The 14362-nt window shown below is 42.7% G+C and overlaps 1 long non-coding RNA gene across 1 annotated transcript in view; it reads right to left on the bottom strand.

Annotated features, from left to right (window-relative positions):
• LOC120504319 overlaps positions 1-13570 on the bottom strand; it is a 31325-nt gene extending 17755 nt beyond the window's left edge. The window contains exon 1 of the long non-coding RNA XR_005627993.1: positions 13470-13570. This is a non-coding gene — a long non-coding RNA (uncharacterized LOC120504319). The remainder of the gene's footprint in view (positions 1-13469) is intronic.
• Between the last annotated feature and the right edge of the window lie 792 nt (positions 13571-14362).

The raw sequence follows: 14362 nt of genomic DNA, 5'->3' as shown, positions 1-14362 counted from the left end.
CTGCCATCTAATGAAGGTCTTGGTGACATGTTCCTTCTCTGTGACACACCACACACACATAATTTGTGATGGTGGCACCCAGGGTTGCTGCACAGAGATTTAAAGTGTGCTCCTTGACATGAAGAATCTTGGTTCAGGCCTGAGCAATGATCACAGTTAATTTTACACCTTAACCACAACAGTTGGTTTAAACATATTTTTCAGCACTGAAATTTTGTGCAGAGACCGAAGGCAAAAGGTAGACCTGTGAAAAACCTGTGCTGCCTGTAGGGAGAGCAACATCAAGGTGAGGGTGGAACCAAGAAGGTGTTTATGGAGCATCTAATAAGGCACAAATTTTTCTTCTTTTCTATCTTTCTATGTTTCTTGAAATCAGATAACTCTAGATATTATGTCCAGGGGAATAAATCCAGAGGCATTTCCTCCCCCTTACCAAACAACTGGTGGTTGTAGACTGTCCAGACCAGCAAGCTGCTCTTGTTCTGTTCTGTTCAGGGCTCAACTCTTCTGCTCTAGACCCACCAGATTTTGAACATATACAGTTAAGCAAAAGGCCAAGAGAGTTGGTTTTTTTCTGGTGTTATGTTTTCTTAAATCACTCAAAAATGTTGTACTCTACCACTGAAGAACAGTTCCCCAAAGCAAAGCAATTCCTGTAATGAAAACTGCAGAATAACTAACTTGTCTTTGAAGAACAATCTTTTGTCAGTGCCAATTCTTTCTCTGTGTCTTGTTATCAACACATAAAATAGTTTGAAATTAATGATGATGCTGACCCCTTATTAGTGGTTTTCCAGTGCAATAGAGTTGGGAGTCTTGGCTTTCACACTTGATCTCCTACTAGCCACACAAGTCTGACTTCTGTCCTTTTGGAGAAGAGGTGTTGGTGGAATCCATCAGAGGCACCTCCTAATTATAGTCACAGTCTTCAAAACTCAGAGGGAAGCAAACTCGTCACTGAGATTTCAGCTGGATGACTCCTGCAGCGAGTGCTTTCCTGGGCCCTTGCAGTCAAAGGTTATCTTCCACCTAAGCCATGTCAAAATTTAAACTTAAACACATTGGGTCATGCTCTTCCCCACACAGAATTTCACTGCAGAGAGAGAGAGAGATTTTCCTCCAGTGCTGCTGAAATACACAGCACTGGAAGAGAATTTCAGCAGCTCCAAGCCTGGAATCACAACTCTTTTCCCAAACTATTGCTGTTGGATGTAATGTGCTCCATTTGCAAAAGCAGCCAGCAGACAATTCCCCAAATCAGAGCTTCTCCAGCAAGACTTTCAGAATTCCTTTGCTTTAGTTAGGAATATTGTCTCTATAATTTTCCTCCTAACTTTGAGCAATCCTTCCAAAGCCAGCAGAGAATGAAGACAAACCTAAAAGAAATTCTTTAGTTGCTAAAAGGGTCAGAGTAAGGTCATCTGCAAGATTTGAACAGTTCATCGATGCCCCAAGCTAACACTGCCATGTGCATTATTCTCCTCCCCTGCATTTTCTGCAGGGATATGTCTGGATCATTCAAGTAGTTTGTGAAGATTGAAAAAAGTTATACAATCAATTTTGGCCTTTTGTGACATCCCCAGCGACTTCAGTAAGCCCTTGTGGAAAAAGGCCCATCCACAGTTCATACGGGATGCACACCCCTTGATCCAGCCCCATTTAAACCAAGGTCTAGCTGAAACATCAGTGGGAATTGGATCAGACTGACAGACTATTATATGTGCACCATAGGGGACTGGCTCATAAGTCTCTTGTGGCAAACATGCTACTTATACAGTATCCCATTCAGATAAGTGACCTACTTATTGGTTGCATGTTGTAAGCTATTTTGGCGAGAGCAATGTGATCCTTGCTGTTCTTTGCTTTGAGTAAACTTCAGCCTTTGGGTATAAGAAGAGGGAAATTTGACATCCATGTAATAAAGGACAGCCATATACATTCAGAGTGGGATTTTCAAAACCATTCATAACTGCAGAAAGGAGAAAGAATAAACTCACAAAGCTTTGATTCTCACAGGAATACAATCACTTCAGTAAATATCTAGGTGGCTTTATTCTCTATCACACTGGAATTGGCCTAAGTCCTGGGAAAATAAGATAATTATTTGGTATTGCATGGCTGCAGGTGTACAGGAACATTAAGGAGTATTGCCATCTCTATTTCTTACCACCTAAAGGGAAAAAGTCCAATTTTATTAGACTATTACTAATGTGAAAAGAGGGCAAAGGACAAGACTTCAACTTTTTTTGCTAGTTTGTGCTATCGATTAAATAAGTCCATCATCTCTGCAAGAATTTGCTTGGGAGTGAAGAGATGTAAAACCCACCATAGAATATCCAAAGAAAAACATCCTTTTAAAAAGACACAGAGAGGGAAAAAAGCGTTATTCTTGATGTCTTATCTCTTTCCCTTCCAGCTTTACCCCTCCATTGTTTTATGCAAAGCAAACTGCAGGAAGAGCTGTCCTTATCAGCCAGGGCTGCCATGGCACACGTGCCTCAGCACGGGCTGTAAGTGCATGCACACCCTGGCTCCCAGTCCAGATGACTCTGCCCACTGGTGAGCAGCTTGTGAAAGCCCTTCAAAGCTCTTCAGTGAGCGAAGGGTGACAGTTTACTCAATCTTTTGTAGCTCCTCTGACCCTGCCTCGTTCAAAGGAAAGCTTTTTTTCCCCCCTTCCTAATTCCTCCCACTCCCTCTTTTAGAGGAATGAGAGGAAATTTTAGTGCTCTGCTTTGACACTCAGCTTGCTGCTTGCGTGCAGTCAGGCCAGCTGCCTCCCCAGATCTCCACTGCATTGTCGATATGCTCCCCTTGTGCCAAGACAAAATTTATAAATAGATTTGCCCAGTCAGTAAGCCCTTTCTCTTCAGAAAGACAGGGATTCAGGCAAAAAGAGGATTATTGATAACATGCAACATCTTTATTATAGAAGAGACTGCTACTGCTACTATAGTTAAGGACCTGTCAGCATTTCTATTGTAAGATTTTTTTTTTTGTGCAAGGGTTTAACTTGGCAGTAAAAATTTAAATATACTTGAAGCTGGACTTTTTCTTGCAAGAATTCAGCAAGACTGTTAGGCACAGGACTCTCTCCTCTCCCCAGTTAGCACTGAATTCAATGAGTTTTAGAGCTTCTCTTGTGAATATGCCTCTCCTGTTTTCTGAGAAGTGGTGAGTAACACCTGATCCACCATCACGTATTATAGAGCAGAGAGAAGAGCACAGGGCAAACAGAGGGCCAAATCCTGCTCTCATTAGTCATGGTGCTTGAATAGCATTTGGCCATTACAGGAACACAGTTTTGGCTAACTTCCCATATTTTCATCTACCAAAAAAAAACACCAGAGGGAGATGCTAAAAAAAGTCCTTTCAAAATCATCTCATTTAGGTAGTTAATTTTCCTTGCAATGCATGCTGGTAGGACAGCACAATCTGCCAAGTGATGAATGTGTCTTGGGAGTCACCAGCCCCACCCCTCTCCCCTTGTAGTCTGTGCCTCTCTTCAGCCTCTGGCAAATTGCCTAATTTCTGCTCTGCCTCAGTTTCAGGATTCAAGATAGAAAACAGTAAAACCCACACAAATGGTTTTGCACACAGAATTCATTCTGCTGCAGTTCAAGCACTTTCTGGCAGGAAATAATCCAGCTCCCTTGGACTTCAGCAGTAATTAGCCCGAGTGCAAAGCCACAGCTTGTTACTGGAGAGTTGCAGGCATCCCCAGACTTGGGTAACTTCAGTAGTCTTGAGGACAGGACTGCTGAAATACTGCACTGTGCACACAAGGGTTTCATCAAAATAAGGCCATCTTTGCTTTCAACCGTGCTCACAGACACATGCAAGTAAGCAGCAATGCTCCTCTGATCAATTTTCTCCTCTTCTTCAGGTTTCAAAGAAGAGGAATAAAGTATTTGTGCATTTCATGGTATTCACATCTTCTGGGGAAAGAAGAAAAAAAAAAACATAGGGGGAAGTTGAAATTCAGCTACTGATATTTGCTAAGATTTATGAAAAAGAGTGGTAAATTGACTGGGGGCCTGCATGGAGGAGTGGTAGATGTATTTTCCTTTGCCTTGCTTCTCCGTGGGATGCTGCATGTCTTTTTCTCACAACCAATACAGCAGAACATTTTGCTTTAAGGATCTGAACAACTTTGCTCCCTCTCAGCCTGAAGTTAAACCCTTAATATTAGGAGAATGTGGGCCTTTCTCAGGGTGCTTTAAGCCCAGTGTATGTTACATAAAATCCTTTGCACACATGACACAAAACATTCTTTGCCTTGTGTCTCTCAACATTTGTATTTGTGGTCAACTGAGTAGTATCTTTTGTGTGCTGATTCCTACAAAAGAATAATACTTGTCTGTTTTTTATGTTGACAAGATCTTCAAATCCTACTGCCCCTCTGACACATTAAAACAGTGCGTTTCTGTCTAGTTTTATTTTTATGATATGGGGATTTAGCTAAGACTTTGACACCATGGAAACTAGACACAGGACACGATCCTGTTCTATCTAAATATATCCCCCAACTTTCAATCATGCTTGCCTCTTTTATATTTCATGAAAACTGCTCTTTACCTTCCTCCATGTAGGCAAGTTTTTTTGGCTAGCAGGATAACCTTGAGCCCACCCTTAGCTTTCACCACCAGCCAAAAACCCTCCAGGAGAGAATCACATGCACTGAGTGGAGGGGTGGCAACACAAGAAAACTGGCCTTGAAATGCCACGTAGCATCATGGGGGTAATTATCAAAGAAATTGAATGTTAAATGGAAACAAACGTTGAACCCTCCTAAGTGCCAAATGCAACTTTAATTAAGCAAAGCAGATAATATTTTTCCTTGTGCTGTAACAAGAAAGGACTGTCTCTTTCTTAAGCCATCAGCTCCACCATAGATCTTCGGTATTTTCTATTACTGTCTTTGAGCATTCGTTTTTTATGGCTATTTACAGCTCACAATAATAACACTCATTTATACTTCTTATCTACAGGGCTACAACATTACCATTTTTTTTTAAACCACCAAATTATCCCTTTGTTATAGTTCACACAGGTTCTGCTTGAGTAAAAGAGGTGGGAGGGACAAGCCTGAAATGCAATTTGATAAAATCAAATTTCCCATTTCAGTATTAGAAAGTCATTAGAAAGCTGCATTTCTAGAGACAAAAAAGCTATACTTGTCTCTTAAAACCAGCTTTGTGGGCTAATGTGGGTTTTCCTACCACTGTGAAATCAGGACATACAATTGAGGCCAGAGTCAGGAACTCAGTGTAGTTATCAGGTAACCCAGGTGCAAGTGAGGGCACACACAGCCCTCACAATGCAAGATGGAGCTGCCGCTCCATTCCTTTCTACCAGACACAGCATAAAAGCCAAAAAGAAAAAAAAATCCCTTCCAAAAAAAGTCAATATTTCCACTCACAATGAGCTTAGTGGCTATTTTTGAGCAGCTTGTTTTAACTGTCAACATGTGTTATTTTGCCTGCACCAGCCAAGTGAGCTGATAGCTGAATGAAGAAGGCAAGACATGCAGGAGGAGTTGGAACAAATGTCTTAAATTTTTGAGCCTGTCTGTTTTGCCAGTGACCCATAGAGCAAGGAGCTGTGTCAGCTAATCACTCAGCTGGTCACTGCAGACAGACAAATGCCTTGTGGTGACATCTGATGGAGTCCTTACAAAGCACCAACCTTTCAGGGCTTGGAGCTGAGGCTGAGCCAGTCCCTGGTGCTTCTGCACAGCCCCAACAAGTGCAAAAAGTGTTCAGATGAATTCCTTAAAGAACAGGCATTTGTGTTTACTTGGGCATTTTTATCCTAAAGCAGCAATGATAATTAACTGATTAAAGATATGACAGTCATCAGAAGCAAGAGCACGTTTTCAAGGACCATGCAACAATAGCTCACTGCTTGTATGGCTTTAATTGTAAAAGCAAATAATTACATCCTTTTCAAGGCTTGAAGAGAATTGCTTTCAAATGTAAACAGAAACTATGAAAATTCTCCAGCAAAATACCCATTTTAAAATAGCCACTTTTCCTAAAAGAAAAAGAAAAGCTTCCAACAGCTGTGTTTCAGGTGCATATTCAGGGAGTAATTACTGACATGGACAGTACCCAGATAATCAGATGAGTCTCTGCTCATCATGAGGGTGTCTTGACCCATGGATGAAATTGGCCCACATAAATTTTGTTTTTAAATCACAACAGGGCTCCACATGCAATGCTGGCTGCAGTGGGAAGAATGCAGGTGACCTCAGGACTGAGTCAGTTCCTCTATCATTACTCTGCAAACCACAGCAATGGCTGGTTCACTTTTCTTCTTTCCAGTTCCCCTCCCAGCATCTGATAAATCTCATATTCGTTGTGCACTGAGAAATAGAGACTCAGTGCAAATTCTGGATGCAAACCATAGAGGAAAGTGTGAATGCAGCTCTGTTTGCCTCACAAACCTTTTATATTCTCATGAATTTTGGTGCCTAGGATTGATCTCTGTATAAGCTGCACAATCAAAACAGAAGTCACAAAGAACCAACAAATAAACCTAATTACTGATACCTTCCACCTGACAGTCAACAGTGTTTTTATATCAGCTTTCTTCTACCCCAGCTTCTCTGGGGCCTGACCCAACCTCCCCTAAAGTGGCAAGAGAACCAGATTTAACTGGACTAGAGTTGAAGGGATCTTTGCAAACATAAGTTATAACCCGTGCAGTAAATGAAGTTTGATATGAAAACTGAAGTGCCTTAAAAGTCCATTTTTAGCTGCTTACACAGGAACAACCTGTGAGGTATGAAGTGTATGTGGAGTGTGGAACTACACCAAAAGTCCCTTTCACATCAGCAATCTTAAGCACTCAGCACTGAGCATTGTTGCTTTGAATGTTTCCAGCTCCTGAAGCAATTCCAGGCAGGCATGCTGACAAAAGAATAATTTTATCAGCATATGGCTGATCACAGCATCCAATTCCACCAATATGAAACGGCCCCGTAGCGCACACCAGCATTTCTGCATACAAGTGGAACAGATGCTGCAGAGATCAATGTAATAACAGTTTAATTAATTTTAGTGTCAAAGTCAAATGCTTCCTTATTTCCAGTTGACATGTCCCTAATTTCATGGTCGGCTCTATAAATTTTGGAAACAGGAGGAGAAATTTGATTTGAGGGTTAAATACTGCAGAAAGGCCTTAAAAATGCAAGAGAAGCACTTCTTCACAGTATTCATAACCTTGAAGCCACAGTACTGTCCACTGTTGTCACTTTGTTATGAGTGTTTTACAGTTTCATTTTCACAAAACACACCCCTTGCTCCAAGCAGTTGTCTGGCATAAAAGTGTAGTAGCAGCCTGGAGCTCCAGCCCTGGAACAAGATCCCATTGCAGGTGACATACTGGGCTAGGAGTTAAGAGACTTGGCTCAGACCTCATTCTGCAGGCAGGGTTTTCTGTTGGACATCCTGAGAATCTATTTACCACTGAAAAATCTCATTATATCAGAGTGAGATCTTTTGCCCCACTGCACTGGTCAATGCTGTACAGCTTCTGCTCCAAAACGGTGTTCAGCAGATCAGCTGGACATGTGGAGGAGAGCAAATGTCTCCTTGGAAAATATTTTTTTATATTTCAGGTCACCAATAGCACCAAGCACTATCTGTATATTACAACAGTGGAAAAGCTGCATGTCCTGCATCTCCCATTATTGCCCTACTGTCCAGCTCCACAGAACAGACAGGGGAAAACCAGCACTTTAAATAAAAATATATTTAACAAGGAAATATTACACCCTGTCATCTGGTCAAGGGAAGTTAAGCAATCTATTAATAAAACCATTGTAGGAGCTGTTGACATAGTTGTGTTCTGAGTAGCATTTGGATTGTCACAACACTGAGGAGACAGAGAGTGGTGAGAGACTGCTTGCTGCACAAAGTATTATTAAGCTGAAATGTGCCCAGCAAATGTTTATTCCACAGGCAGGAACTACAAGTGCCTGTTGTGGTCACTTAGGCCTGAAACCCAAGATTTCAGCGATTTTGTCTGAATGCATTTGCAGAGCTCTGGGTGACATTCAGCAACACAGGCAGCGTCTCAGGTTTCAGCAGGAACTAATCTACCATCCTCCTGCATCTATCACTTCCAATGACCCAAACTAAAGAGCATCATGCACACCCCGCCTGCTCTGACACTCGCTGGGGTATCACCTCACAATTAGGACTCTGCTTCTCAAGGCATTTCATTAGCAAGAGATTGCCAGGACTCTGCACACGTTGTCAAACAAAGAGTGCCCCGAACACAGCAGGCACTGCCACAGAAATCCCCCACCCCTCCAGCAGCCTCCTCCCATCTTGAAACAAAGGCAGGTTGAGGGGAGAAGTGATGGGGATGGGAAGAAGGGAAACCTTAGCAATGCTTGAGCAAACACATTTGGAATGAGGCTTAGGTTACTACACATGTCAAGGGGATTTTTTTCCTCCCCCTCCTCATGCTGGCAAACTGTTGATGACCACAGGCATGGAGGGCTCTCAACGGGGGACCAGCAGATACCAGAGGCAAAAGGACCTGGGGGTTCCTTGTGCAAAGGAGAGCACCTGACAAGGCACATCCTCTGGGTGCTTTTGTTTGAGGGCTATGCTTCACTAACAAATCCTGTTGCACTAAGATTGCAGGCTGCAGATATCCTAACAAAAACAAACCCAGGGTACTACCTTTACATCCAAATGATTTCAGGGAAGAGCTGTTAACAGCAGGATGACAAACACCACAGTCCTTGAGCTCATGTGTGCAAATCTGGAACAACTGCTTGCGTTAGGATATCACACAGAAAAATCCCACAAATCAAACACAGTAATACCAAGTGCTTGTATAGCATGTTTTACCTGCAGCTCTTGGAGCGATTACAAAGAGAAATGAAGAAGAAAGGCTCATTACCACCATTTCACAGATAAGGAAACTGTGGCACAGAAAGGAAGTGATTTGTCCTGCAGCCCAGTGGAAGAACAGGGCAGTCGAGTCAAGCCTCTTAAGTCCCAGTCCGATGCCCTCTCCCCTGAACTATTGTAGCTGACTCTGACCCTGCAGGAACTTCACATTTGTCATTATGCTTTACACCTTGATCATGAAGCTGGGTGTCTTCAAAGCACTGCCCTCAGCTCCTTGGCCAGGAGAGGAAAAAGCTCCCATGTACCTAATCAAATATAATTGCCATTCCCAGAGAAAAGAGATTCCTTCTCAACTCCTCTGGATGATAATTCACCCTGTGTTCAGGTGTAAATGTAATGCTATATGTAAGCCAAGATAAAAGTAGCTCCTCTGACCACTTTTAACTCAACATCCCTTATGCAGTAAATTTCATACACAGCTATTGAAATAGTACCAGAAATTGGCTGTAATTTTGTTGTCTATTAATATAATTTCATACAGCAGTTTTAGAGTATTCTTACTAAAACTAGGCTCCAGGGAAAGCTTGTTTAACAATAAAAGCCTTTCACCTTTAAACACAGAGATAGCAGAGAATTAGTTTAACTATTGAACTGCAACTGGGGGACAAGTTTGCACCAAGGCACTGGCCCAGCATCCTTCGAGGCTCAGGTGCAGCACTTGTACCTGCTGCAGCTGCAGTTGTGTCACACAAGAACAGAGAAATAGCCAGGACAGGAATATGGGTCAAAATCAGCACTTGAAAGTTAACCTGGAAAACAGTAAATCACCAGTGGGTATTCCAGAGTGTGGTGAAAAGAGGGACAGAGCACAGAGTGCTTGAAAAGAGGGATGCTGCTTAACAAGTCTCTGCAGAGTGTCACTCCCACAGTCAGCAGTGTGGGTTTAGGATGCAACATGAATACAACCTCACAAGACATACGAGAGCATCCTGGTGGGTAGACAGCAGGTTTCCTCCCTGAGCTGCTACCCAAAGGTCATTACTGTGACCAAGCCACTCAGTTAAATTATCAGATGTGAACAGTTAAACAGGGCCAGGGAGGAAGGGATGTTTTTCCCTTAGGTGCCTTGTGTAAACTTAGAGCCTGTTATGCTCTAAAGGTGGCCATAGGTGACTTGTAATCCAGGCCAAAAGCAGAAAATCACAGGATTAAAAGTGGGTGGTCAGATCATTCATTTGACTTGCAGGGGAATAAAACCCCACGATATCTGCTCGTAGACGACAAGCAGTTTTGCAGAGAACAAAGAAATCTCTCTCACAGACAAAATTGGTCTGCCAGGAACTGAGCCCATCTAGCTCCTCACCTCCCCACCACCCTCCCCATATCTTCCCCTCTAAAAGGATCTTTTCTGGGATTCAGGGAATGCGTGTTTATAAAATAGTTCCATTCAATTAGGGCACAGAGTACAGCAGCTTTATATCAGAGGCAACCCAGAGCGAGAGCTCTGTGGAAGTGCAGGTACATGGTAATGATGACAACCCTGCACTGGTTGTAGTGTCATCACCTCTTATTCTTAATCAAAAGGCTTCCAATCCCTTCTCGACGTGTGCACTCGGAAATGAAGGGACTGCTGGAGCATCATTTGAATGTGGCAGCCCTAGATAATGATGAAACGAATAAAAGACTGACTTTTTTGTTTAGGTTTGAGGAAAGATTCAGGATTCCTCTCGTGAAAAGGCAGCGGTTTAATAGCAGTGAGGCAGAAGGGCTTCTCGTTATCCACAGAGCTGCTGTCAGCACAGCACTAATGGCCACGCTCGGGCTTCCCCGGAACGCTCCCTGTGCCGCTGCGCCCGAGGAACCCGCATGCCAGGGGCTGAGTGGAGACTGCTTGGGACTCTTGGCCCGGGACTGGGAAACAGCACAGGGCTCAGCTGCATAGGCTTTCCCTTGTGGAAGAAGCAGGGACAGAGTTTCTGGGCTGTCCTAAGCAATGCAAGCCACACAAACCCACAGCTGGCTGGCCAAGTGTGGGGTCTGGGCACCTCTGCCCCCAGTATCTTCATCCCCTGCTGGAGCTGCACACAGAGAAAGACCATGTACATCAACTGTGGGGCAAGAGTTACTTCCATGAAGTAGGGGCCTTGGGGTGGCACATAGCACCTCTGGGAAGCAGCCTATTGATAAGCTGTATTTTCCTATACACTGCCCTGCAAGGCTGGTTTTGATATTGGATTTGGGTGGAAGGAATGGAAAGCAGCTAGACACTTTGCTTCTCCCTGTATCTCACAGACACCTCCCAACACATCCTTATTAATATCTCTTGACATATGTTTTTGCAGTGTCTTTTATATACTCCAGGTAGCAGCCACTGTAAGTCTTAGGATCTTTACTCTGAGGGAGGTCAGAAGCTGTGCTGAATGACCTACTGGATACCTGCTGGTTCCATTTGGGGAATACCAATTCCATGCCAGGCAAGAGCAAAGGCCTTTTTGTTTTGTTGATTTAAAAGAGTATTATTTCAGAAAAGGAAGTTGATTAACAAACACTTTTTCAGTAACTTAGGAACCCATGGAAAAAAATCTTGTTTCTATTTCATTACTGGCCTCTTTGTCTACAAGTCTTCACAAAAAAATTTTGACGTGCAAAATTACAGCCATTTTTAGCAATTTGCTCAGCCCTTCTCGACATTCATATTTATCTATACCATAGATAAATACAGAAACCAAAATTCAAAACAACTTCTGTTTAGCATCAGCTAAAGTTACTCTGTTCACTGCAGTAACATTTGCCCCAAATGCAGAGCTGGCAAGGTCAATAGTTTCACTTTTTGTGCCTGGGCTACATTAATGTAACAGTTTGCCATGCCTCTCTATTACTATATACGTTCAAAGCTTCATGAGCTATCATGAGCAGCCTGATCTCTGACACACAAGACATGTTAACAACAGCTTTTCCCATTCAGACAGCCAGCAAGGAAGAGAAGTCAGACCTTTCAATGTATGTTAAGTAACAAATATAAGAGCTCCATGATGTCCTACATGATGAAACACCTTACAGCAGGTTAGAAAAGGAGGTATGGGGAATCAATACATTTCTTCTCACAGTTACATAGCTGCATACATCACCACTTTTAACTTCACTGTCTTCAATCCAGCCCACTGTGTCCACAAGTAATATCATAGGGACAAGGCTATAGAAAAGCCAAGGACATTATAAATGAACAATGTGGTTATTCAGTGCATACATCTAGGGTTAGGGCACAGTGACCAGCCACATAAAAAGCCCAGAACACTATGATGAGATTTCACTGCATAGCAATGCCTGTTAGTATGAACACTTAATAGGAAGAAGCAGCTGATAAAACAAGCTTACAGAGCTTGCACAAGAACATGTGTTTAGTCAAGAGACTAAATGTAGTGAAGCATAAACACAGAACAGATATGTACATGATTGCAGGATTTCCTCCCCCCTCCTCAATCACAAAACCATAGTGAGTGAATTAGGACATTTGGTTTATATGGCACAGTGTGGTAGTGGGAGGTGGTCTGCAGGGGTGACCCCTGTGACAAGAGGCCAGGAGCTGCCCCAATACCTGACAGAGCCAGATCCAAAAAGGAGAGAGCAAAAACTCAACCCAGCAGTAATGCTGGTGAAAACACATCTAAGGAGTAACAAACACTGCCCAACAGCTACAAGGGAAAGGAGTGAGGAAAAAGTGCAGAAGAAACAGCCCTGCAGGCACTGAGGTCTGCGATGAAGGAGGGGGAAAAGGTGCTCCAAGAGCTGGAGCAGAGTCCCCTGCAGCCCATGGAGAAGGCCATGTCCAAGCAGGTTGTTCCCCTGCAGGCCAGAAGGCCAGCATGGGAACAGACAGCCACCCTGCAGCAGGGCCCTGTGCCCTGAAGGAAGCTGCAGCCCATGCTGGAGCTGTTCTTGAAGAGCTGGTGCCACACGGGAGCAGTTTCTGCATGCCATGGGAGGGAGCCCATGCTGGAGCAGTGCAAGAGTGGCAATGACAAAGTGTTATGGACTGACCACAACTTCCCCCCTCCCCATCTCCCTGTGAGAAATATCAGAAGGGTGGAAGAGTTGGCAGTGAAGGAGTGAGTTTGAGCCTGGGGAGCACAAATGAGGTGGAGAGGGTGGTTTTATTTCCTACTTTCCTTCTCTGTTTTTAAATTGAAAATAGATTAAATTATTTTCACCAAAAAACAAATTCATTCTGTTTTGTTGGTGATGCTGATTGGCAGGTAATCCCCTTGTCTTTATCTCAACCCATAAGATTTTTTTACACTTTGTCTTCTTCCCTTGCTCCATTGAGGAGAGAAGCAAGAGAGTAACTTGGTGGGCATCTAGCAGAAAGCTCAGGTTATTCCACCAGAACAGCATTGGGCCCTAAATGCTAAAGTACAAAACAAAGCTCCACAGCTCCCTGCAAAATGAGGTTTACTCCAAAAATATTTCTTAGACCAAGAGAAGTAAAACTATTGTCAAAAAACCAAAAAACAACAGATTAAAATTCAAATAGGTACTACATTTTTCTTTAAAACTGTAAACCAAGTGGATGAATGCATGCCATTCAGTCACTCTTACCTTTTTACAAGTTTCAATGCTCAATTTCTTTTTTTTTGTCCCAAATTACTCATGAATGTTTCTAACAAAAATGTTTCCTATTCCTCCTTTCATAGCCTCTCATGCCATTCAGTCACTCTTACCTTTTTACAAGTTTCAATGCTCAATTTCTTTTTTTTTTTGGCCCAAATTACTCATGATCGTTTCTAACAAAAATGTTTCCCATTCCTCCTTTCATAGCCTCCCCTCCATCTTGATACACAGAAAAAGATCTCACCTGTGGGTTAATAAGCCCAGCACCCTCTTTTTCTATTGGTCTGCTTCTTCCTCAGTCATTTTCAATAGCAATTAAAAGGCTCAACGAGCTCACAGTGCTCTCCATCTGATTTGCAGGTAGCTTGGTGAAATGCACAGTAAGGGGTTGGCAGATGAACGTACACATAAACTTCAATAGCACTAACTGCTGAGAAAACATTTTAATCTTGGATTATAATAACCATTTCAGGTTGAGCTGACACTGTTTCCTAATCATTTCAAGCTTCATCAGTCATTAAAATGTCCATTCACTTGGGTGTGAGTTTTATGAAACCAGCCTATGATCTCATAATAAATCTCTTATAAACCACTTGGGGATCAGCCCTGATTATGGACATGGGAAAGATTCAGCAAACACAACACATGAGAAAATAGATTGTATTTTTACTGTGATTATTAGGTGTTATTATTTACTGTGTTATTAGGTGATCAGCTGAAGGAAAGCTGAGTTGAGAAAGGCCCTTGTATCCTTAAATGGGTAAACAAAAAAGTATCTCTTCCTATAGCAAACATATTAATGCCAATAAAGAGGCTGGGTCTTCTACTATGTTATCTGACTTTATTGGCATTGATGTGTTTGCTGCAGGAAAAGATACTTC

Source organism: Passer montanus, unplaced genomic scaffold (assembly GCF_014805655.1).
Source record: "Passer montanus isolate IOZ18808 unplaced genomic scaffold, ASM1480565v1 scaffold29, whole genome shotgun sequence".
In the NCBI taxonomy this organism is placed as follows: Eukaryota; Metazoa; Chordata; class Aves; order Passeriformes; family Passeridae; genus Passer; species Passer montanus.
This window is presented reverse-complemented; position numbering and strand designations above follow the sequence as displayed.